Source organism: Pelodiscus sinensis, chromosome 20 (assembly GCF_052426305.1).
Source record: "Pelodiscus sinensis isolate ZL-2025 chromosome 20, ASM5242630v1, whole genome shotgun sequence".
NCBI classification, from domain to species: Eukaryota; Metazoa; Chordata; order Testudines; family Trionychidae; genus Pelodiscus; species Pelodiscus sinensis.
In genome coordinates, this window is record NC_143071.1 from 7,936,103 (window position 1) to 7,959,874 (window position 23,772).

General features: G+C 46.9%; 1 long non-coding RNA gene across 1 annotated transcript in view; it reads left to right on the forward strand.

Annotated features, from left to right (window-relative positions):
* Nucleotides 1–11,433, forward strand: part of LOC106731434 (uncharacterized) — a 33,369-nt gene extending 21,936 nt beyond the window's left edge. The window contains exon 4 of the long non-coding RNA XR_012896969.2: nt 10,635–11,433. This is a non-coding gene — a long non-coding RNA (uncharacterized LOC106731434). The remainder of the gene's footprint in view (nt 1–10,634) is intronic.
* Nucleotides 11,434–23,772: the final 12,339 nt, after the last annotated feature.

Consider the following 23,772-nt stretch of genomic DNA (forward strand, 5'->3'; position numbering starts at 1 on the left):
TATGGCTGTCGAGTGCTTTGAAACACTTGAGTGAATGTCCCTCCCCTACGAACAGTCATACTGGGTCAGACAGACCCATGGTCCATCTAGGCCAGAATCCTCTCTTCCAACAGTGGCCAATGCCAGGTGCTTTGGAGGGAAAGAGCAGAAGAGCCAAGTGATCCATTCCCTGTCATCCACTTCCAGCTTCTGAGCATGTGATGGTGTTCCTGCCCATCCTGGCTAATAGCCATTAATGGCCTGTCCAGGAACTCAACAAGTTCTTTTTTTGAATTCTGATATGGTCTTGGTCTTCACAATATCCCCTGGCAAGGAGTTCCGCAGGTCAACTACACATTGTGTGAAGACATGCTTCTTTTGTTTTAAGCCTGCTGCATATTCATTTCATTGTGAAGGAATAAATAACACTTCCTTATTCACTTTCTCCAGACTAGCCCAGATGTTGTAGACCTCTCTCCTATGCCCCTTCCCACTGTAGTCTCTTTTCAGAGCTGAACAGCCCCAGTCTATATAATCTCTCCTTGTATGGAAGCTGGTCCATGTTTAAGCAGCATTCCTCCTTGATTTCAAAGGGCTCTTTTCTGCTTCCAAACTGATGGAAACACATATTCTTAAGTGGGTATTGTCATTAACTGTTCTGTTGCTATCGCAATTCAGTATCCCAATGCAAATGTGCTTTGTCCTAATTGATCTCGTTATCAGATTCCTCACCTGGTTCCTTTTGATGATGTTTACCTCCTCCCAGTGGACCAGAAAGAACAAAATCAGTCTTAATAAAGTACATGCACTGAAAGACGGACTCGTCCATCTTGGGTTGCATTCTACATGCACGCAATTAATTTAACACCCAGCTGGCAGTTAAATTAGGTGCTTCCTGGGCATTATGCTTTTTAAATTGCTTTTTTAATGCTTTCTGCCATATTGGGGCCATCCTGCTGAGGGAAGGTCTAATATCCTCCCCCAAATGCAGCTCTTCCCTCAGCATTGCCGTGATGAGGAGAACAATGTCCCCGTTGTAAATGCTACGTTCTCTCAGAAATTCCCAACAGGCGCTCCAGAATCCGTGTAAATCTGCCACGTCCTGAGGTGGTTTCAGATCCCCAGCTTTAGAGTTCATTAAGCCTTGCAGTGTATTAGCTTTCATCAGGGGTGAGGGCCACGCAGGGTCGCACCCCTCCCCCCCCCCCGATTTCTGTCAGGGTTTATAGGCCCTGCCTTGAACCTGACTGCACAACTTTTACCTCAAGGCTGGGCAAGATGTGGCCTGGGGGCCGAATCGGGCCTGCCTAACACTTTGATCTGGCCCACAGACTGCATTTGGCCACTTTCTATTTATATCGGGGTGGGGAACCTTTTTGGAGTCAGGGGCCTCTGACTCTCAGAAAAATCACTTGGGGGGGGGGGGCCCGCACACAGGTGAGAAGCAAAAAACCATCCCTATTCGCACTGATGTGGACCCTGCCTGAGAAGGAGAAAGACACTTTCCACGTTCCCCTCACACACCAAAGCCTAGGGGGGCCCCGCCTAGTAGGTTCTGTATGCTCCAGCCCCGCAGCAGGGTGGCTGGAGCGCCAGGACAGGCTCCCCAATTCTGGGGGGAGCCCTGAGCCTCAGGGGCCAATCCAGGCAAGCTGGGGGCCGCATCTAGCCCCTGGGCCTTAGGTTCCCCATTCCTGATTTATATCCTGCTGCCCAGGCGAATTTCCAGGCAGTGGCTTAGGCAGCAGAATCCCATTTAAATAGCTCATGGCTCTCAGTCATGGTGTTACGCCAGCAGGGGTCAGAGCCACAAGCCCTCTAACGAGCAGCCCCCCTTTAACGGCGCTACCCCGTGAGGGGCCAGATCCGCAAGCCCTTTGCTGTGTTTTTAATTCAAAGCCTCCGGTCCTAGACAACTCTAAGAGGAGGCTAGTCCCAAGCCCCACCCCTTACACACAGGACCCCTTCCAGGGCTGGACCCCCTCCCCCATGAACACATACCAAAATTCATTAAGTGCCCCTCCCCCGTGAAAATTATTGCCCATGCCTGATTTTCATTGCATGCCTTTTCCCTTCTCCCGCCTCCCCCAACTATCAATGGTTCCACATCATCTCTGGTGTTAATGGGAACACTGTGAACTCAGAATACAAGAGCAAAGGAGTGACCACTCAGTCTGTTGGCAGAAGACAAGCAATGCGACTTTTGGCTTGGCATGCTATTGCCACCCTCAAAACTTCTGTGGGTTGCATCTCTATGAGCTGTGAAACAGCAACGGATAGCAGGCATCAAAGTAAACAGGGATAGAATAAGCCACCATCATTTTTTTCACCTACAAGGGAGGGGGAAAAAATCCCATAAAAACCATCCCATGTCTGATTTTATTCCATGCATCCATGGCTATTGAGTCTCTCTGATTCCCCTGTTTGAGATTTAGCTGCAACATCCCATTTGTTCCAAGCAGATATGTAAAGTCTCCCCGGTATTCAGGTTCATTTAAAGATTTACATTTCGTATTTCCTTGCTCTTTTTCTGACGACGTACATAAAACAGAATTGTAAATGTTTAGGAAAATCAAAGCTATTCTTAGATGCCTGCAACTCTGCTAAGTTTGTATTCTCTAATTTGTGCCATGAAATGGAGAGGAAATCAGGAAGTCAAGCTTGCTGTTTGCTTTTTAAGGTTTTTTCCTCACTGCCTTTCCATTGAAAGTGGGGGCTCGGTTTCATGTTTCCCAAGGCCATTTGGAAGTTTTGTCCGTAACTCTTCCCCTGCTAACTCCAAATCCAAATTACAAGACACAGCTGAGGCCAACTTCACTATCATTTCGCAGAGCCTTCGTGGACAGCTTGAAAGTTAATTGCAGTGGGAACTTGCTTTAACATAGTTTTTTAAAGGTTGAGCTACCTTTTGGTTATAAGGGACAGGTTATTACATATCTTAAATCACATTTTGGTACTGTCTACACAGTGGAAGGTCAACAGGAGCACATGGTCCTGTTGACTTCCCTTACTCCTTGTGAGGAGCAGGACTACCAGTGCCAATGGGTGCACCCTCTCAGTTTGAATTAGCGGGTCTTCACTAGACCCACTAAATTGAACCCTGGAAGACAGGGCCAGCTCGAGCTATTCATGTGCCCCGGGCAGCGGGCACATGACGCATGTGCTGCTCTGCCCCTGGGCGCTTGGCACATGCATGGTCCCGCCCCCTGGCGCGCAGCGCACCTTACAGCTGCAATCGGGCGTGCGGTGCCTGATTGCAGCTGTAAGGGGCGCTGCACACCCGGGGCCGGAGGCTGCATGGTGCCCAATGGCAGCTCTAAGGGGCACCACATGGCCCCCAGTCCCGGGCGTGCGGCGCCCCTTACAGCTGCCATCAGGCGCCCCCCATAGATTGGCGCCCCGGGCAGCTGCCCGGCTAGCCCCTCCTTAATCCGGCCCTGCCGGAAGATTGACTGCCACGGCACCGATCTTCTCCCTAGTGTAGACAAGCCCTATGTGGCATTGATAATGTGCTGGTAAATTCCTCCTCAGTAGCTATTATTGTAAACTGCTCAGGGCAGGGTCTATCTACTGCTCCATGTTTGTACTATGCTCCATTCTAGGATGTTGCTGAGACATTACCCTCATCAACCTGATTAATAATACTGTGGGCCTAGTTGACAGCTCTAGCTCCCACTGGTCACATGCGTATTGCCATTGACTTCAAGGGGAGAGGGTTTCCTAGCCAGTCACTGTATACACCAGAGAAAAGCTAAAATGCACAATCAGACCTAAACCACTTCACACTCCGTGAGTGTATTAAATAGAGGGTGGGCAGTAAATTAGATGAACTGCTCGGTGAGAAGCAAATATGTCTGAGACCAATTCTTGTGGTGATTTCAGATACAATCCACATCGCCTGAAGATTTAGGCTGAGAATTTAGCTCCATAATTGCAACACTAAAGAATCAAACGATGAACTAAATTCCAATCTGGAGTAAGAGGGATTTTCAGAGGCTTGAGGGTTTCACCAGCTCGGACTTTGTCTCAGTAATTTTGTTACTCCATTTCTGAATTTGAACTGGAAAATCAAATGCTCCTGAAATATCTGAGATTGTTGTTAGACAGATTGAAATCTCCAAGCCTGTGGCTCCTTGTCAGGTGGAACGGCACTTTACATGAATGAAATACTGATGGAGGCAGTATGGCTTAGCGGATAGTGCACTGGAATGGGATTAAGGAGAAATGAGCTTGACAAGAAAACCTTGGGATCAGCCAGGAATACCCCTGAGCGGGGGGAAACTGGCATTTTGGTGCCCCCCTGCACAGGCATGTGATGGCTGCTACCTTAGCTGACCCATTGGTGACTGACGCATGGCTCTTCTGTCACTGACATGTTGAGGGAACTTGGGGCAAGTTAATTCATAACTATTTACCTGGGTTTCCCCTAAGAGCTGTGCAGGAATCAGAATTTCCATCCTGCAGATAATTTCCCATTTTCAAAAATACTTATGTCTCTAATCTAAACAAAACCTCAAATACAAAATGGATGTTTTTATAAACATCCACTTTGGAAGAAACAAAAACGGATTGGTTTGAAAATTTCAGGGACAGTAAGTGGCTGCCTGCTAGAGCAGTGTTTCTTAAACTGTGTTCTGCGACACACTGGTGTGCCACAAGGCAGTGGGAGGTGTGCCGCGGACAACAACAGAATTCAAAATAGCTGCCCTTAAAGGGGCAGGTAACCTTTTTTTTTTTTTTTTTGGCTAAATAACTTTCCCCTGACACTTTTTCCCCCTGACTTTTTTTTTTTTTGCGCTCAACAAAAAATCCTTGGTGTTCCTCATAAAAACAATAGTTTGGTGTTCCTCAGTCTTAAAAAGTTTAAGAAACACTGTACTAGAGTCACAAGCCAAACTCCTGCCCAACAGGTGACTAGCTTGGGCAGCTGGGGAGCCAACCAACCAAGAAGACAGGTAGCCCCGAGAATTGGCGACAGGAGAGCTGTGCATCCTATCCCTTTACAGCCTGCCTCGTTTCCATCAAAAATATTGCCTGAATCAACACGTTTCCTGCAGAACATTTTGAATCTGTCAAATCTGCATTTTCCGAGGAAAAACTGTTCCGTTGGGAACTTTTCTGCCAGCCCTCATTTCCCTATCTGTAAAATGAGGCTAGTGATCGCTACCATCTTGGTAAAGTGCTTTTGAGATCTGTGGCTGAAAAAGTGCTGTTGGTAGGACTAGTTGTTACTGACTATCCTTAGATACTGCTGGGGATCTCCCCTAGTTCTTCACCGTTCGATTTTGTTATCTCGCCTTTGCCGCTTTGAATGAGGCAAACATATGTGTTAAGTCTCCACATACTTGAGAAAAGGCATGACCCTCAAGATGATGCTGTATCTATCGAGTTTCTCTGTGGATCACGTAAAGCAAATGCTGGATGGTCGCTAACCGGCTATCTTCAGTGATGGACATTGCAAAGCTTGAAAGAAACCAGCCCCTGACCAGTTTTTATATAAAAATGTGGTGAATGTCCCCTGTAGTCTCACTGGCTAAGCCTAGCCAAAGGGGGCATGTTACACATCTTGGTAAAATTAGTGGGATTTGGTATGGTCCTTTACCTTTGCAGGTCAGCGCTAAAGGAATGCTTTGCACACATGAACTATCTCAAGCTCACCAAACGGCTTATTAGTTTCAGGCACTGGCCCCTGGATTCTTACGGCCTTGATAACTTTATTAAATGCAGCCCCATCTTATCCCGCCAGCAGAATGGCCTTAACTAGTCGTAGATATTTTAAAGTAGCCATCTTTGTGGAGTGATCGCTTCCAGACCTTGCTGAGAGACACGCATGTGTTTGAACTGCCTGCTTTCCTTCTCCATTTCACCATAAAGTAGCCAATTTAATTTTGCACAATACTGGTTGATAACAACCATGTGTGTGTGTCTTCGACATTTATGTACTTCAGAGAAGGCCCTGCTTGGTCAGTGTGAGATAATTTCACAAAGAAAAATGGAACCAGATGTTCCCCCTTTTTTATTTGGCTTCTCAATCAGACGATCTCATTTCCACTGTCAATCTTCTCTCAGGTTTTCCATTACCTTGAGGAAGGGGATAGCTTTACACTTGGTGTTTTCATTACCCGCGCGCCTGACAAGAAGCGTGCGGCGCATCTGAGGGAGATGGGTTTTGGCTTAGTGCCTCTTAGATCGTTATTAAGCTGAATGTGATTGGGGAGAGAGGAATTCCAGCCGGGTTTACACCTCTCGGGGTGAACCTGTCTGCTCACTGAGAGTGACAAGTCATCCCTAGCAGCAGCACCCAAAACTAACCATTGTGACAAGCCAGGAATAAACACTTCAGATGCCAAAGTCCTGAGCCAAATATTTTTGACTCCCTCCTCCTGCTGGCCATTGTGCAACCCAACTGCTTGACAAGAAAACCTTGGGATCAGCCAGGAATACCCCTGAGCGGGGGAAAACTGGCATTTTAGGTGCCCCCCTGCACAGGCATGTGATGGCTGCTACCTTAGCTGACCCATTGGTGACTGACGCATGGCTCTTCAGAGCTCAAACCTGCTGCGGTTTGAGCTAAGCCTCTCTTAGTTTATGGTGACCCTAAGAGCCAGCGGCGGAGCGGGGAGAGGGGGAATTCCCATTCCTGTACACATACTCTGACTAGCTCAGCAGGAGAGAGTCCAGGTATAAATAGCATCTCTACCGTAGCATAGCTGGAAGCACAGCTTAGTGGTGCTAAGTATGTATCCACAGGGCTCAGATGGCTTTATACCGATCACCGTGCCATTACTGCCCATGCTCCTGGGATCTGTGCTGGTATTTATGCCCATGCTAGCTGGCAAGGAGCTAGCACAAGTATTTGAAGATAAACTGGGACTCACACCCCAAGTGAGTGGATGTCACCTAACTGGAGTGGTCACTGACTCATCTCCTCTGTGGATCTTGCCCGGAGGGGCACCTGTTACACAACACACCCCTGGGTTCCATGTGCTTTCTAGTTCATGTCCTATGCTCTTCCTTCACCCGTGTGTCACTTACAGGTGTCTAAGGGCCTGATTCTCCTTGCCATGGGTGTAAACTGTGTGCAACTCCATTGGCAGTGGCGTCATGCCAGTGTAAAAGGGGAGCAAGCAAGCCAAGAAGTGATACCTGAAGCATTCAATGCTGTTAGCTTCAGTGATGCTAAAAACCCACCTGCCTGCCAGAGAACAGTCCTTGAGACCCCCAGATCCCCATGCCAGTTGGGACATCCATCCAAGGACTGAGATGCATTGCAGGAACTGCCCGTGTCCTCCCTCTAAGGCATAAAGCCATTGGGACGTCGTGTGTGTGGAAGGGACAGACAATCAGACCCCGAGGAAGACAGGAAGGTTTCCACTCTGCCAACTCTGCACTAGTTAGGCCTCAGCTGGAGTACTGTGTCCAGTTCTGGGCGCCACATTTCAAGAAAGATGTGGAGAAATTGGAAAGGGTACAGAGAAGAGCGACAAGAATGATTAAAGGTTTAGAGAACATGACCTATGAAGCCAGGCTTCATGAACTGGGCTTGTTTAGTTTGGAAAAAAGAAGATTAAGGGGGGACATGATAGCAGTTTTCAAATATCTAAAAGGGTGTCACAAGGAGGAAGGAGAAAATTTGTTCCTCTTGGTTTCTGAGGACAGGACAAGGAGTAATGGGTTTAAAGTGCAGCAGGGGAGGTTTAGATTAGACATTAGGAAAAAATTCCTAACTGTCAGGGTGGTCAAATATTGGAATAAATTGCCAAGGGAGGTGGTGGAATCTCCCTCTCTGGAGATATTTAAGAACAGGTTCGATAGACATCTGTCAGGGATGGTGTAGACGGAGCTTGGGGCTGGCCTTGAGGGCGGGGGGCTGGACTCGATGACCTCTCGAGGTCCCTTCCAGTCCTATTATTCTATGATTCTATGAACTGCCATGGAAAGACAAGCCACTCCTTAGACCCTTAAAATAGACATTAGTCGGCGGGGTCCTATGCTGAGATATTGTGGACCGCTGTGGGAACAGACGGATACCAACGAGATAAAACTGATGGTAGGTGTGCCGGGTGCGGTGCCAAGGTGACCAGAATGACAGGGAGAGTGCAAGCTTTTGGGGCAAAGGCTGTTGAAAATGCTAATTGGCATGGAAGAAGGCGGGGGAGGTGGTACTACTGAGGAAAGACAAGGAGCTCTGTGTGTCATATGGAATTGCTGGCAATGGGGCGTCCAGGGGAGGTGAGCTGCTCCTGTTAGACAGGGAGACCTTTGAGTTGTCAGCTCGGCGACAGTAATTAAAACTGTGTGACTGGATGGGACTGCCGAGTGACAGAGCACAAAGGAGAGGGCTGAGGGCTTCTGGCAAACAGCAGGAGAGAGTCATCAAAGGAGAGACTGAAGGAGCAGTTAGAGAAGCAGGAGGAGTGCCAGGAAAGCACAGAGTCTCTGGCGCTGGGGTGGGGAGAAAGTTTCCACAAGAAAGGGGACTAGCTTTGTTGGAGACAGTCCATTGAATAAGGAAGCGAGAGGAGGTCTTGTGATACAGCCAAGAATGGGTCCTGGGTGAGGACAGTAAGGGCAATTTCCACAGAGTGGGAGCAGAGACCAGACCAGAGGGATCAGGGAGGGATGTAGGAAAGAGGAAGTTAAGATTGCGACAGGGCCCTACTGAGTAGTCTGGTGGGGAACACCTGAACAAGACTGCCTCTCTGTTGCTCTGGATGACTTACCCCGCAGCAACACACGCTGCAATGACTGTACTCTGTGAATTCAGCTTGTTGGTTTGTTTACTAGGTTACACCTTATGTACACCCCTAATCCTGCAGCGAGACCCCACCTGCCTTCCAACGAAGCTGGATTCCTGGAAACACTGACCCACAAAGCGCTGCTTTGGGCATTGGCACCTCAGCCCCAAAATTGCTGCAGCGAGCAAGATGGAACAATGAGTAATTGCAGTGATTGCCCTGGGGCAGTCTTGCCAGGCTCTGAAGTTGATACGCTGTCTCGTTGAAAGGTGCTTATGCTTTGATTCAACTGTTATTAAACTCCACTTTGAGAGCAACACCTCTTCATGATCCTCAAATGACTCACCCCTTAGGGATGTACTGGCAGGCTATTGCCCTTGGCCTGTCTTTCTCTCCCCAGGCTAGCCTGTGAGGCACTGGGAAGGAGGCAGACTCCTTGGACTGGATCCACGCAGGTAAAGGTACCTAAGTGCTGTTTTTAGGTGCTGCTGTCACCCACAAAAAACCCGCTCGGCTGCTGCCTCGCCCTCTAGACATCTAAAGTCACTCAGCGCCTACATTTTCACAATAATAGTTGGGGTGCCAAGGTTTCTAGCTCTGAGCTACCTTCCTTTCAGGATCCAGGCTTGGGCTACCAACTCTGTTCGGATCTATTCCGGGAGGATCCGTCATGTGACGTAAAGGCACTAATGACTGTCCTACTCTAGAACTCATTGACTACCGAGCCATCATTTGGTGAAAACATGGAGCATCGTATGAACCGTGATTTCACATTCAAAGCATGTTGCAGAAACACACGCTATTGCAAAATCTCCAGTTGGCATATGAATCCAGTTTTTTTCAATAACAAGATTGGCTTGAGGTTACTTTGCTTGTTAAAGTATATTTCTGTGCATGTTAGCTAATTCCATTCTTTAAAAATACAGAAAATAAAACAGCATACTATTAGACCGGGGCAGGTAATAAAAAAGTGATGGTTTGCCAGGGGTAGCCTGGCTATATTTACCTGTGCCTCTGCAGGTACCAGCGATTGATGCTCCTGTTGGTTGCAGATTGCCAATCCTGGCCAGTAGGAGCCGTGGGAAACCACTTGGACCAGTACACCGCTTCCCAGAACTCCCATTGGCTGCAGATCACCGTTTCTAGCCAATAGGAGCCGTGAGAAGCCACATGGACTAGGACACTGCTTCTCTCAGCTCCCATTGGCTGCAGATCACCCTTTCTGGCCAATTGGAGCCGTGGGAAGCTGTATGGACCAGGACACCGCTTCCCTCAGCTCCCATTGGCTGCAAATTGCTGTTCCTGGCCAATAGGAGCCGCGGGAAGCTGCATGGACCAGGACACCGCATCCCACAGCTCCCTGTGGCTGGGAATGGTGATCAGTGCCAACAGGGACTCCAATTGCCAGTACCTGTGGAGGTGCAGGTAAATATAGCAGTGGTGGACTACCAAGGATTAACCCTAGCAAGCCCAATCCAAACCGCAGGCCAGTATTTACTCACCCCTGTAGTAGACAATGGCAGATGCAGCAAAAACTCACTGATGAGACTGAAAATCAATTTCCGCTGCCATCACTAGATTTTTCTTGAAATATATCCTCCTCTTTTTTTCCCCTTTTCTTTCTCGACAAAAGAAATACGAGGGGTTCATTTCTGATTTTTCAGATTCCTTGTGTTTTGGACACTCCACAAGGATGTTAACAGCTTGCCTCTGTTCATGTTTAATGGAAAATGCTTGACCCTAGAAAATGTCTTCTGCTGTCCCTTCACTGACTTTTTGGAGCCAGTTTTTAAAGTCAGGGTCTTGATGCCAATGATCACCGCAGTGACTGCAGCGCTTTTTCTTTTTTACGATACCGTCAGAGGGTTTGAAGCACATTCGCCAGCATGGTCCACTTGTGATTTCTTTTTTTGACAGTGTGAGGCAGGCGCGGTGTGGCAGAGGCAACAGAGACAACGCGAACTTGCCGACGTTACTGCGCAGACGTTACAGCATGAGACAAAGTCAGAGCCCTGGAAGGTAAAAGAAACAGCAGGCGCAGGACAACAGATGAGCAGGCAAACACACATTATCATGGTATTTTAAACACCGGCTAGGCCACTGTGCGGATCTGATGCAATATTAATTTGCAGGATGCCTGATGATTTATCTCCTGGCCTGGGATGCTCTCAGCAGTGTCCTGCAGAGTTAAATCTAATGCTTGGAGACTGCAGGGAAAACCTGGAGGGTTGGCAACCCTAAACCTGGGCACCTCTCGCCTGCCTAAACCCAGCACAGTCCATGAACCAGGGTAAGGATAGGAGTTCGACATTTAAGTGGCATACGGGGCCTGATCCAGTAGGCAAGCTCAGAGATCACCTAGTTTAGGGGTGGGGAACTTAAGGCCCAGGGGCCGGATTCGTGCCTGGATCCAGCCTCTGCAGCTCGGGGCTTCCTCTCCTCTGCCCCCCCTCCCTCCAGCATCAGGGAGCCAGTGTTGCTGCTCCAGCTCTGCAGCCCAGCGTGGTCCCTCTCCACAGGGCTGGAATGCCAGCGCTGGCTCCCTGCTGCAGGGGGGAGGAGCCCTGAGCCTCTGAGGCCGGAGTCAGGCAAGCTGGGGCCAGATCTGACCTGCTGTGCCTCCCGCCCCATCCCTCTCCTGCATCCTACCACACGCAGCCCTCCCCTGCACCCTCCCTCCTGCCCAGACCCCACGCCTCAAGCCTGCTTCACGGCAACCCCCTCCCACACACTGAACCCCTCATTTTTGCCCCACACTAGAGGCTAGAGGGGCCCACACAATCTACTAGCTCAGGTCCCCCTAGTCCAGGGGTTCCCAACCTGGGGTACGTGTACCTCCAGGGGGTACGAGAAGCTTGTCAAGGGGGCACGGGGAATATTTGGTAAATAACTAGATTATCCTCATTGAAATATTCCAAAAGTAGTCGTGTTAGTGAAAAAAGTTGTGGATTCTAGAGTCTAGAATTTATTTCCTTTCATATTGAATAGGGGAACGGGAAGGTTTACTAAAAGCCAAAGGGGCACGGGGACCGAAAAAGGTTGGGAACCCCTGCCCTAGGCTCCGGTGCGCAAAGGGAATGTGTGGAGCATCCTCCTGCTTCTCAGTCCAGGGCCACGTCGCTGAGGTGTCTTTTTTTTTCCCCCGACTCAGAAAAGGTTCCCCACCCTGTCCTAGTTCCATGCAAAACGGCTAGGGTTGGTGAGGGCAAGACGCCCTGCCATCTAACCTTCCGCCTAGTGGTTAGAGCCCTCCCCTGGCACATAGGAGACCAAGTCACCCCTCTTCCAGTGATCTGCCACCTCGCAGGCGAGGCTCCTAAACAATAGATTAGAGTCATTAATATTTCTTTAATTGAAGCAGAACAACTTCAATAGGAGGGATGAAGGGAGCCCGCAGCTCAGGCTGTTTTGCAGTCAGGCCTCAGAGACAATTAAAGCAGCCATCTCTGTATATTCTCTGGGTTGCGGATCACAAGCAGAGAGACAGGAGCATCCCCGCATCTTGGACTGTGGGACCAACTTCCCAGAGGGGCAGGGCTTGGCACACACCACTCGCATGGGCATCAGCCTTTGCCTAGCATTGCTGTGTCCCTGCCTGGCAAGCCGGCATTGTGTATCCCACTCCAGGGTGCCTTTCTCACTCCTTCATTGTATAGGAGCTTTGGCAACTCACTCTGGCTCCGGGACTCGCATTGTTGTTTTCCTGTGCTTGTTTTTAAGCCCTACGACACTCAGGATGTCAACTCCTAACTCTCTTTGTGGATCCCGGCCAGGCAGCTCAGCCCTTTGTAAAGAAGGAGTCCCTGGCTCGTTCCACAACTGCCTCTTGGTCTGCTTATGTAGTGGTGGGGAAGGGGTCTCTTTGGAGCCCGTGTTCTTCTTGGTCGGAAGGATGGAGGCCTGCTGGTTGGTACATGGTTGCCCTGGCTCTGGAGGGGAAAAGAAGCCACTTGGGTATGAGGAGAAAGTGTCTCTGTGTTCCTCTTCGGGGTGGAATCTGGACACAGCACAAGTGTGTCTTCGTACACAGTGTGTTCAGCTCAGAATCTGCAGAACTCCCTCATACCCAGTAAGCTGATTGTCAGAGTCACGCCTGTTGCCGTAAACACTATCTGACACATGGCAAAGCCCTGGAATGCTGCACGTTCTCCAAGCAGCTGGCAAAGGCTGCCCAAATCCCGTTAGTGGATGGCACGTCAGCCAATAAGCAAAGGCCCCTATATAAAGGAGGCTTGAGGATCATCACCGTTTCCTATGGATTAATCTAAAATGGCTTCACTCCACGGCACCCCTTGCAGGGAAGACAGCAGGGGCTCAGGCAGCAATTCCTTCCCCAGCATCCTCCTCATCTCTTTTCTCTCTGTGAGCAAAGTTGAAAGAATTTCTGAGGAAGATACAGAAACTGCCATGAATTTTTTAGCGCGCTCCTTCTATTGAATTGTCAACTTTCTATCAAGATGCAATTTTCACAGCCATTATAATAGTAATAATTTGTCGCACTGCGTGCTTTTGTTTCAGTAAAGGCAGGGAGAAGGCAAATCCCACCAGAAAAAAAACAGGAGGGGCCTGGTCTGAATGGGAGAAGAGCGACCTGCCTAATTCCAGCCACATGTTTATCGTTTCCCAGGGCCATCTCTTGGTCTCACTGAAGTCACCAAGAACTTTGTCACTGATTTCAGTAGAACTAGGAGGTAGAAACCTTAAGGGTAGAATTTGGCCTCTCTTACCACATTGCTCCCTACTCCCTTCTTCTCAACCCGTCTTGCAAATCATCCAAACTGGTAAAAAGGCCAAGATGTTGAGGTACGTAGAGGAGCAGATGAGAATACCATTGTGATCTGTGCCAAATGGCAAAGGTTGCAACTCTGTGTTAGGTGGCAAGGCCAGGTCTACACTAAAGGGAAAAGTCAACTTAAGATATGCACTGCCAGCTACATTAATTGCATAGCTGCAATCAACATAACTTGGATCACATTTTCGTGCAGTCCACACCGTGGGAAGTCAATGGGAGCAATGACTCCCATGGCTTCCCTTACTCCGAGTGAGGAGCAGGACTAGCGCCCCCTCAGTTCAAATTTGCGGGTCTTATCTGCTAAATTGAAGGCTAGAAGATTGACTTCTGGAGAGTCAATCTTCTCCATATTGTAGACAAGTCCCTAGTGAAAAATAATGACCAGGGAAAGGCCTGGGCACAGCACAGGAACAGTGCTCGGGAACGTGGGTCATTTAATCTTGGCTATGACACTGATGCCCTCAAGAGAACTGGACTGAATTGCTTATGGTCAGATCCAATGGTTGTTCAAGTCAGTGGGGGCCTTTCTGTTTGTTTCTGTGGGCCCTGGATGAGTCTCTTCAGCCATGTTTTTCAAACTTGGGTGCCCAAAATTAGACCCTTTTATCTACATTAAAGGCAGGTTTACAGAAGTACTGGATGCCTTCTACTTCAGTGAGCTACTGCAGGAGATTTACTGTGCCACTTATTTTGAGGCCTAGATATAAGTTTAGGGCATGTCTACACAGCAGTGTTATTTCGGAATACGAATGTATTTCAAAATAACAAAATGCGCCTCTACACGGCAAGCCATTATTTTGAAATAATGTTGAGCTGGAGGACTTCTTTTTCCAACTCCTGTAACCCTCATTTCACGAGGAGTGAGGGAAATCGAAGGACAAGTGTTCTTCCTTCAGCTTTCTGCTGTGTAAAAGCTGAATTAAGTTTTTTTTACTTAAGCTACGCAATTGAGGTAGCTAAAGTTGCGTATCTTAATTCGACTTTTGCCCTGCTTTAGAGACATGCCCTTTGCCTCTCTGCCTCCATTTCTACAGAACATTCCTCATCATAACAGGAAGATAATGAGCCAGGCTCCTGGTTCGAAATTGGCACTGCTTCTCCCAAGTCACTACACCAATTTATACCGGTTGTGGCTCTTGCTCTAACCAGCCAATCTCTTTACTTTCTTATATTACACGAGCAATATGCTATCTAAGTTCCTTATTTACTGCTAACTGGCAAGAGCGTTGGGAGAATGTTTGTAAACTTTTCTGCAAATGAAAAGCATTAAGCAATGATAAGAAGTCTCAGAGGGGTAGCCATGTTAGTCTGTAACTTTAAAAACAATGACCTGTCCTGTGTCACTTTAGAGACTAACAGATATATTAAGTATTTAATAATATATTAAATATATTAAGCGATGGTGTTATTGTGACTATTATTGATGTATTATTATGTCTGTCTTATGATTCAAACAGGTTCATATTAGGAGCCTGATCCAATAGCCTTAGAAAGATGTGCACTAACTCCAAAGGGCTTTGACACAGGCCCTAAAATGTTGATTTTTTTCATGAGCTGTGTATTTTCCGAGCATGCCATGTCAGTGTGTAGGTGATGAATTAGTGACACATGGGCCAGATCCTTAGCTGATATAAATGTGTCACTTTGACTTCAATGGAGCAAAGCCAGTTTACATCAGTTGAGGATCCGCTCCCCTCTCCCGTCTTTCCAATTACATGTACATCAAAATTCTTTTTTTTTCCATAAAGGAAATATACGGTACAATTTCATTGCAAAAGCCTGTAATTAAGCCACCTCGCTGCTCTGGCAATAGGCACTCTACCAATAATAAGACAAATATTCCAGCACAGTTTAATTCTGATGAATCTGAGCTAAAAACCTCTCTGTCATTGCTCATTACTGAGGCAGCAAAATGTGCTTAACAGAGTATCTTACCGAAATTAGTGAAAACATTAAACTTCCCCAAAAAAGCTTTCTTTTGAAAAGTTGTTCTAAGCAAGTTCCTAAAATCTCAGAAGTATTAAATCCTCATTAATAGAAGCTCAATGTATTTATGGTGTCAAAAATGTGTTTTATAAAAGCCAAAAGCAGAGTTGCACAAGTTGCCTCATTATCAATAATCTAGCTTCGTCCCTTTTATGTGTCATTTCTTTACACAATATACTATCATTTATGACTTTTAGCAAATACATCATGGCAAAGGATTACTCTCATCAGAGGCAGTCTTTGAAAAGGATATGCTAATTTCTAGAGAGCAAGAAAACATCAAAACAGTGCCAGCAAATAGCCAAGGGACTTTCATGTCTTAATATCCCTCAGAAGTGCTTTATCTCCTAGTGCAACGTGTATCATAGAATAAACAGGAAATGAAACAGCCAAGGCATCAAAGAAGCACCAGTGCATGGCTGTAATTTTAGATCACGTTTAATAAAGGTTATCTGCAGCTGGCTAATCAAACAAAAGGGTGTATGTTTTAAAGCGCCATTTGATAATTTTCATTTAAGGCTCCGGATCAAAGAGAATCTAACAATGTCTTACTGACTCTGGATAGATCCTTTGCCTCACTTTTCAAAGTAGCTTAGTTTATTGGTTGTAATAATTGTTTTGATGTTCTAATTTTTTAGGTGGATGAGAGATCAGAAACGGCTCTGGTTTCACGTGCACCTTAATTTGTAAAGCAACAGAAAGCGAGTTGGAAGGGAAATGAGCGGATACATCAAAGGTCAGGACGATCCTGCGAGTCACCTTTATAAGCCTGAGTGAACAGACTAAAATACACGCCAAGAGGTTCCCTCCCCTCCCCCAATCACAGACATGCCTGGTGTCTGTATTTTCCTTGGCAGTTATCATGGGAGCAAGGCTTAAAGCCTATGCAAGTTTGGACCAGACCATTGACTGACTAGTGAGAGTGAAGGTAAAATATCTGGGAAGTCAGAGGGACTGGAAAGGGTGTCAAGTTTGCAAATGAATGGTAGCTCTGCAGTTTCTCACTATTCATGTGGGTTTGAATAGGGACTTGGTATTCATACCTTCTTGTCAACTGTTGGGAATGGGCCACAGCCAGCCTGACAGAATTGGCCTCGTTAGTACTGGTGCTCCACCTGATAAGGTGACTCCTTTCTTTTCACGTGCTAGTATATTTATCCCGACCTCTGTAATTTCCACTCCATGCATCTGATGAAGTGGCTCTTTGCCCACAAAAGCTGATGCCCAAATAAATCTATTGGTCTTTAAGGACTCCTCATTGTTTTTGAAGATACAGACGAACACAGCTACGTCTCTGAGACATCCCACCCAAAAACATCTCAGGAACAAAGACTGACGTGAACTAGGGGGAAGTGCTGGACATGGCTAAAGGATTTTTTAGACTGTGAATGAAACACCTGGGATTCCAAGCTGTAAGCTTAGTGCAGCTTGCTCCTTACGAATCTCCAGACTGCTGGTGTCATTTAGGGTGAAAATTTGCTATTCATACCTGATCTGTTCAGTATGTTACACTTAGTTTGCATGTTTTGTTTATTTACTAGGTAACCTGTTTTGATCTGTTTGCTACCCCTTATAATCACTTAAAATCTAGTTTTTGTAGTTAATACATTTAGTTTTTGCTTTGTCTAAAACGTGTGTGTGTCTGTGTGTGTGTGAGTCATAACTTGGAACAAAAAGCCATTGTAGATTTTCTGCTCCACATTGAGGGGGAGAGTGAATTTCATGAGCTCATGAAATATATTTCTCTGTGCAGTGCAAGGCGATATAATGTTGGGTTTGCACTCATGTGTGCCTGAGGAGCTGGGATGTTCCTTAGCTGGTGAGTCCATGCAGAGCTGATCACATCATCTGCATGTTCTTCAGGTGAGTCTGTCTCTACCTGGAACACTGTGTCTGGTAAAAGCACAGGCTTGCACCTGGGAGAGGGCTTGACAAACAGTGCAAAGTGCAGGGAGTACAGGCTAGTGGGTCGGGTTGGGGGGTGACTCAACAGTACCCCAGTTATATGTGGCACCTTGAGGGAAACCCATCACAGTACAGTTGGGCTGAAATTTTGTAAGATCTTGGCCTTTTAACTTTGGGTCCTGTCCACCAGGAACATCACCTGATAATCAGTAGTTGAGATCAGCTGATCACTCTTTGGTTTATCTGCAAGAGGGATGTAGGCAGGATGCTTTCACAAATCTCTACCTGGGATCAGTTTTCTCCTAGACGTAAGAGAACCTAGATCTGTTGACCTTTTGGGCCCATCCAGTTCTGAAGAAGTGAGTGGGATAAGTTGTGGACACGAGGGTGGGTTAGTACTTTCAGGCACAGGGAGGATGTGGCGATGACTCCTTCCAACAAGCCATTGTGCTGAGGTGTGTTTATAATTTCATTACTAGATTTTTTGGGGGAAGGTTTATTTTCATGTACATGAACCCATTTAATAAATAAATAAATACTCCATCCCTGGATGGACTTAGACGAGCCAGCTAAAAATGTGCTGACTACCCCCGAGTTCTCATTCCCATGCATTTCATGATCATCTAGAAAAATATCCCTGCTGTGTTCTCTTAAATATTTCAATGTATCTTCACACACTGATGTACTTCTCATCGTGTTGCTTATAAGAATTCCAGACCTTGCATATATACATTCAACCCTGATTGATTTGTTTGGAGATTTTTGTTATTATTAAATATTTTTATTATTTTTAAATGAATTGTAAATTTCCTGAGAAATGCTCGTTGCCACAGAAATCCAGCTATTGGCCATGAAAACTGACCATTATATAACCAAAACCTAGTTTTGTGAACATTCATGCACTGTGGATACTTTTAAATTAAGATTCTGCCTTTTCCAATAACAAACGGTCGCTAGTCCATAAAAGGGTGAAATGGTTCAGTCTGCATTTTGCAGGAGTAGAATTTTGCCATATTGTTTGGCAGAATAGTCTCTTTAAAAAAAAAAGAAACAGAACCTTCTTTCATTTAAAAAAAACCAACCCCAAGTCACATGCTGTATGCTTAGAATTTCTATCTCAAACACTTAGTGGCTGTATATGTGATATACGATGCATCAACACTGCACCCTTAGCTTGAAATAAAATATGCAAATTGCATATCTTATTTTGATTCTTTTTCAAAATAGGCTATTTCAAAATTTGGCATGTCTACACAGAGCCAAATTTCGAAATAACACATTATTTCGAAGCAAAATGCAGGACAATGTAGCACTTTAAAGACTAACAAGATGGTTTATTAGATGATGAGCTTTCGTGGGGCAGACCCACTTCCTCAGACATTATTTCGAGACATCCCTTATCCCTCATGCAACAAGGTTTACAGGGATGCCGAAATAGCACGTCTGCTGTATTTCGCAATAGCGGACGTGTTCAAAAGATGCGGAGTAGCTATTTTGGGATACCTCTGGCAGGTATATAACATTTGGTGCAAATTTCCAACCTTCTTGGCAGTCCAGAATGGGAGAGGGGCAAACGATTGCATGGAAGTGGGTTCCCTTTCTTCCTGGCATGGCCATAGTCCTCCAGAACAAGCATGAGGCCATGAAGAGGTCAGTGTTAGGGACGCTTGCACTGTGGCTGCCTGCGCTATGTACAAACAAGGCCTTTCGGGGCTGCCTGTGCAGTGACTGTCACAAGCGTTGGTTTCAGAACCATTTGATTTCCATCAGGCTAGAGTGTCTGAGCCACACAGTGGGAAGAATCCTGGCCCTGCCCCATGTGTTGGCCCCTGTGCTTTTCATTTAGGTTCAGAGCCAGCTCCCCATGATACGATACCCACTGATAAGGGAAGTTGGACTGCAACCGTAGGGCCATGTTCACCCCTGTGCCGAGGGCCATGCTCAGATTTATGTTGCTTTTGGGGGCTCGTCCGTGAGCAGCTGGCAATTTCCTGGATTTAGGCCCCGATGCCACAAGGCACTTTAGCACATATCGAACTTCAAGTTCTCCTAGAGGCTTCAGAGCAAGATCTACCAAAAGCGAGCTGCGTGAGCTATGCAGTGAGGCAAACCTCAACAATCCGGATATTGAACATGGGCAGCAAACTGCTCACAAGCAAGCAACCGACTTAGCCCACTGATCCTGGACACATGCATGAGTAGCCAGTGGTGCGGGAACAATTTTTGGAGTGGGGGTGCGGAGCTGCAACCTCCCTTACCTCTGCCCATGCCCCTCACAACCTCCTAAGTGCTGAGGCTGGAAGGCAGGACCTTGCATGTGGGGCCGGTGACCAGGATCCTGGGCCTGGCGGCTGGCTGGGACCCTGCATGCAGGGCCTGGTGGCAGGGCCAGCAACCAAGTGAGACCCAGAGCCAGTCACCGAAACGGCTCATGCAGGCACAGCCACGAACAGGATCCAGGGTCGGTGTCTGAGCCCCAGTGCTTGGGGATGGTAGCCAAGTGATGGAAGCAGAGCCCCTAGGGAATAGCGGGTTTGGCAGCCAGGACCTTCGGCAGTGGGATGTTCAAAAGCTGGGGCTGCTGCAAACCCCTCCTCCCCCCGCATCCCCACTTCCCATGCCTGTATGCGCAGCTTGATGTTTAAGAGCACATCCATTGAACAGAAGAAAAGTGTCCATATAGAGTTACGCACCTGTACAAGTATTTGTAGAATTGGGACCTACAATGTATCGGTAGCAATTTTTTGTCCCATAACTGGGTGTGCTTGAATTTAGGGCTTCACGGGATCAGAGGGGTCATTTCACGCAGCCCCGGTGGCAGGATCAGGGCCTGAATGAATGACATTGATTATGATTTGTCAGTAACCTAGGATGAGCTGAGTATGGTACCACTGTGTGTGGACGTATGAAAAAGCATGTGTTTCCCCTCCCCACACCCGCCCCAGAGCAGGCAGCCAATAAAATAGACTTATAGCCACAACATTCCTGAGCTCAGCAAAATGGAGTCCCTCAATCCGGATGAGGGTCTCCATAATCTTTATGGAGAAAAATGAAGTCTTCAAAGAAAGAAGGCACCTAAACCATGTGTGGTTCAAAGCACATTGCCACATGCTGGCAAACATTTCAAATGATAATATTTTGCTCACGCGCCATGAAATCATTGTGTGGATTTTCTGCCTTTCCCCTTGCTCCCCCATCTACACTCACACAGGGGGTATGTCTACACTACCCCGCTAGTTCGAACTAGTGGGGTAATGTAGGCATACCGCAATTGCAAATGAAGCCCGTGATTTGAATTTCCCGGGCTTCATTTGCATAAGCCGGGCACCGCTATTTTTAAATCCCGGCTGGTTCGAACCCCGTGCCGCGCGGCTACACGCGGCACGAACTAGGTAGTTCGAACTAGGCTTCCTAGGAACTACCTAGTTCGAACTACCTAGTTCGTGCCGCGTGTAGCCGCGCGGCACGGGGTTCGAACCAGCCGGGATTTAAAAATGGCGGTGCCCGGCTTATGCAAATGAAGCCCGGGAAATTCAAATCACGGGCTTCATTTGCAATTGCGGTATGCCTACATTACCCTCCTATTTCGAAATAGGAGGGTAGTGTAGACATACCCAGGGAGGTGAAAGGAGGAGACATTCCCTACAGAAAAAAAAAGGAGAAAAATACTTTTATTATGTATCATGCTGGAAGGTAGAGTTTTGACTCTGTCAATCTATTTCCCACTAAAGCTCTTTCTTCTAGACAACTTCCAATCCTTTCTGACTATCAGGATACCTGCAGATAACCAGGAGCTGTCACCTTTGTAATCTGTCTGTGATTTTATACACTCTTATCAAAAGAATAGTGCAATTACATTGTGTACTTCAACAGTGTTTTTATGGGGGCGCTGGTGCACCCTGGTATGTTACTAGGCTAATGTGATTTATTAGATTACAATTCTAGTTGTTACATTTTATTTGCCTTAGGCAGCTATTACCTCGGTAACAAAGGTTCAGATCCACAAAGATATTTCAGCTCCTAACTTCCATTGAAATCAGTGGAAGTCAGGAACCTCAGTACTTTTGTGAATGTGGCCCAAACTGCCAATTGTTGATGGTCTAGGAATAAAGAGATTGTTACTTTACATTGAGCTGTTTCTCTAGTCTAGCTACAGCATAAGCCGTGCCACATTGTGTGTGTAATATCGCAGGACAGAAACTGATTTTTACTGTAGCGCATGATAATAATTCTTCACTGGTGAAACCTGTCACATCACTAGGTTGGGGCATGATTGTCAATTGTTTGTTATTTAGAAAAATGTCTGTAAAAGATAAACACCTGAATGACACTTGGGATCATGAATGACTTCATGGGCTAGGGATGGGTGGGGGCAGAAGGAGAGGCTTCATCTGGGGGCTTAAAAGATTAGAGTTTTTTAGAGTCCTGAGATTTTGTTTTTGTTCATTCAAAAACAGCTGGGCTAATTTTTGTAGATTTTTTTGTAGGGTTTTCACCTAAATCAATCAATCAATCAATCAATCAAAGTAAGTTCTGGGGGGTTGATAGTGCGAGAAATTTCAAAACAAATGGATTTAAAAAAAACCAAAACGTTACCCCTCCGATGTTTGAAATGAATGGATCTTTGAACTTGCATTTAATGGAGTTCTGTGGCCACACCTTTTAGCAGAAGAAAAGCATGCTAGGTTAATTCCTGCAGCCTGAGAACCCATTGAAATCACAAAGGGGGGTATTCTGACCCCAGAGAAGCTAATGGCAAAAACTCCTCTTGGGTTCATTGGGGCCAAGATTTCATCCTGAGTATGTATTTGTCTCAGGAATTCTGCAGCTCGGGATCTGAGGGACCTAGCAACGTCTTCAGCTGTGTTAATATCCCATGCTGATTGCTTTTCGGAACAGCATCTATGGCACGTCCAACCTTGGGTGGAGCCTTGCAGACTGGGATTGTATTTCCATCTCTTTGCAGGGCACCTGTCAGGAAACTTTGCTGCAAAACCTGGTGTGCTGGGGCAGGGCTGATGCCACATACGTGTCTTTCAATGAGGCATGCTGGGCGATCTGGCTCTGCCCTCTAAGATCACTAGCTTCAGGATGAGGCTTGAAGAAGGGCAGAGGGGGCTTTGTAAGCGCTGTGTTTGTTCTAGCTGTGGCAGTAAATGATGACACACAAGATCTAGGAGGGTAAAAGTGCAAGGAAGCTATTTTTTAGGTGTTTGCGGGAGTTTAGCTTTGTTTTCTTTTTAAATAGCAGCGTGTTCCACTCTATGCAGCCCTGATTAACTCAGCTCCACTGAACCAAAATGCCTTGTTCGATGTGGGTATGTGATGGTGCTGGGTGGCATCTCTTCCCCGTGCCGGGTCTCCCCACGGGGCCCTGGGTCTTTCTCTTCCAGACACAGCAAGACTTAACAATGTCCCTGGTGCCCTCTCTGCTGTGAGCTTGGAGGACTCAAGGTAGAGACTCGCCAAAACCTGCTGCCTGAGTAAACCAACTCCCCTAAAGTTCTTCCATGTCCTATATATTCAGACTTGGTTGCATCCTCTCCCACAGCTCCAGAGAGAGGACTTTTGGGAGAGAGAGCAGCACAGCAGTAGGGATATAAAAGCTTAATTGGTTAACCATTAAGCATTCGTCTTGCAGGCATGCTTACCGGGATAACTGGCTAACCAGCAGCCCAGCCCGGCCGGAGCAGCCCTTGCCCATCGTGCAGTGTGGCATGCCATGCCCGGCTTGGCTAGAGCAGACTCCCACCCATGGTACAGCAGGCTCGGCTTGGCCTGGCTGGAGCAGCTCCCTGCCATGGGATCCTGGTTAACCAGTGAAAATAGGATTTTACATCCCTAGCAAGGAGACACACTACTTAGCATAGCAGCGCTAGATGCAATGGACCATGATTAGAGAGATTCCCAATGCTCACTGTGGCAAATAGAAAGAAGCCAGATCTGGAGCCTCGCCACCACATACAGTGAAGAGAAAAGGAATTTTGAGCGACATAATTCAAATCCTTCCCCTCCCTCCCGCCCATCCTTCCCATCCAGGCTGTCCACATTGCCCACCTTCAGTCCTGTGCTAGTTTCTGGGCTATCCAGTCGACATGGGACAGCTTCACAATGATCATTTGCAAAGTGCTCTGCTTTGGACGTCACTGACCACTTTGCAAAACCCACGTGCCATGCAACGTCTACATCCAGTAACCTCTTTGGGCTCTTCCTTGTTCATTATCTGCACCTAAATGCAGGGATTTGATCTGTGTCATTAATGAACAAGCGATATATTTAAACCAGAACAGAAAACTCAAACTTCCTTGAGCTTTTGAGGAGTTGGAGTCACATTCAGATCCAAACATCACAGTACTAGCTGCTTCAGAGGCA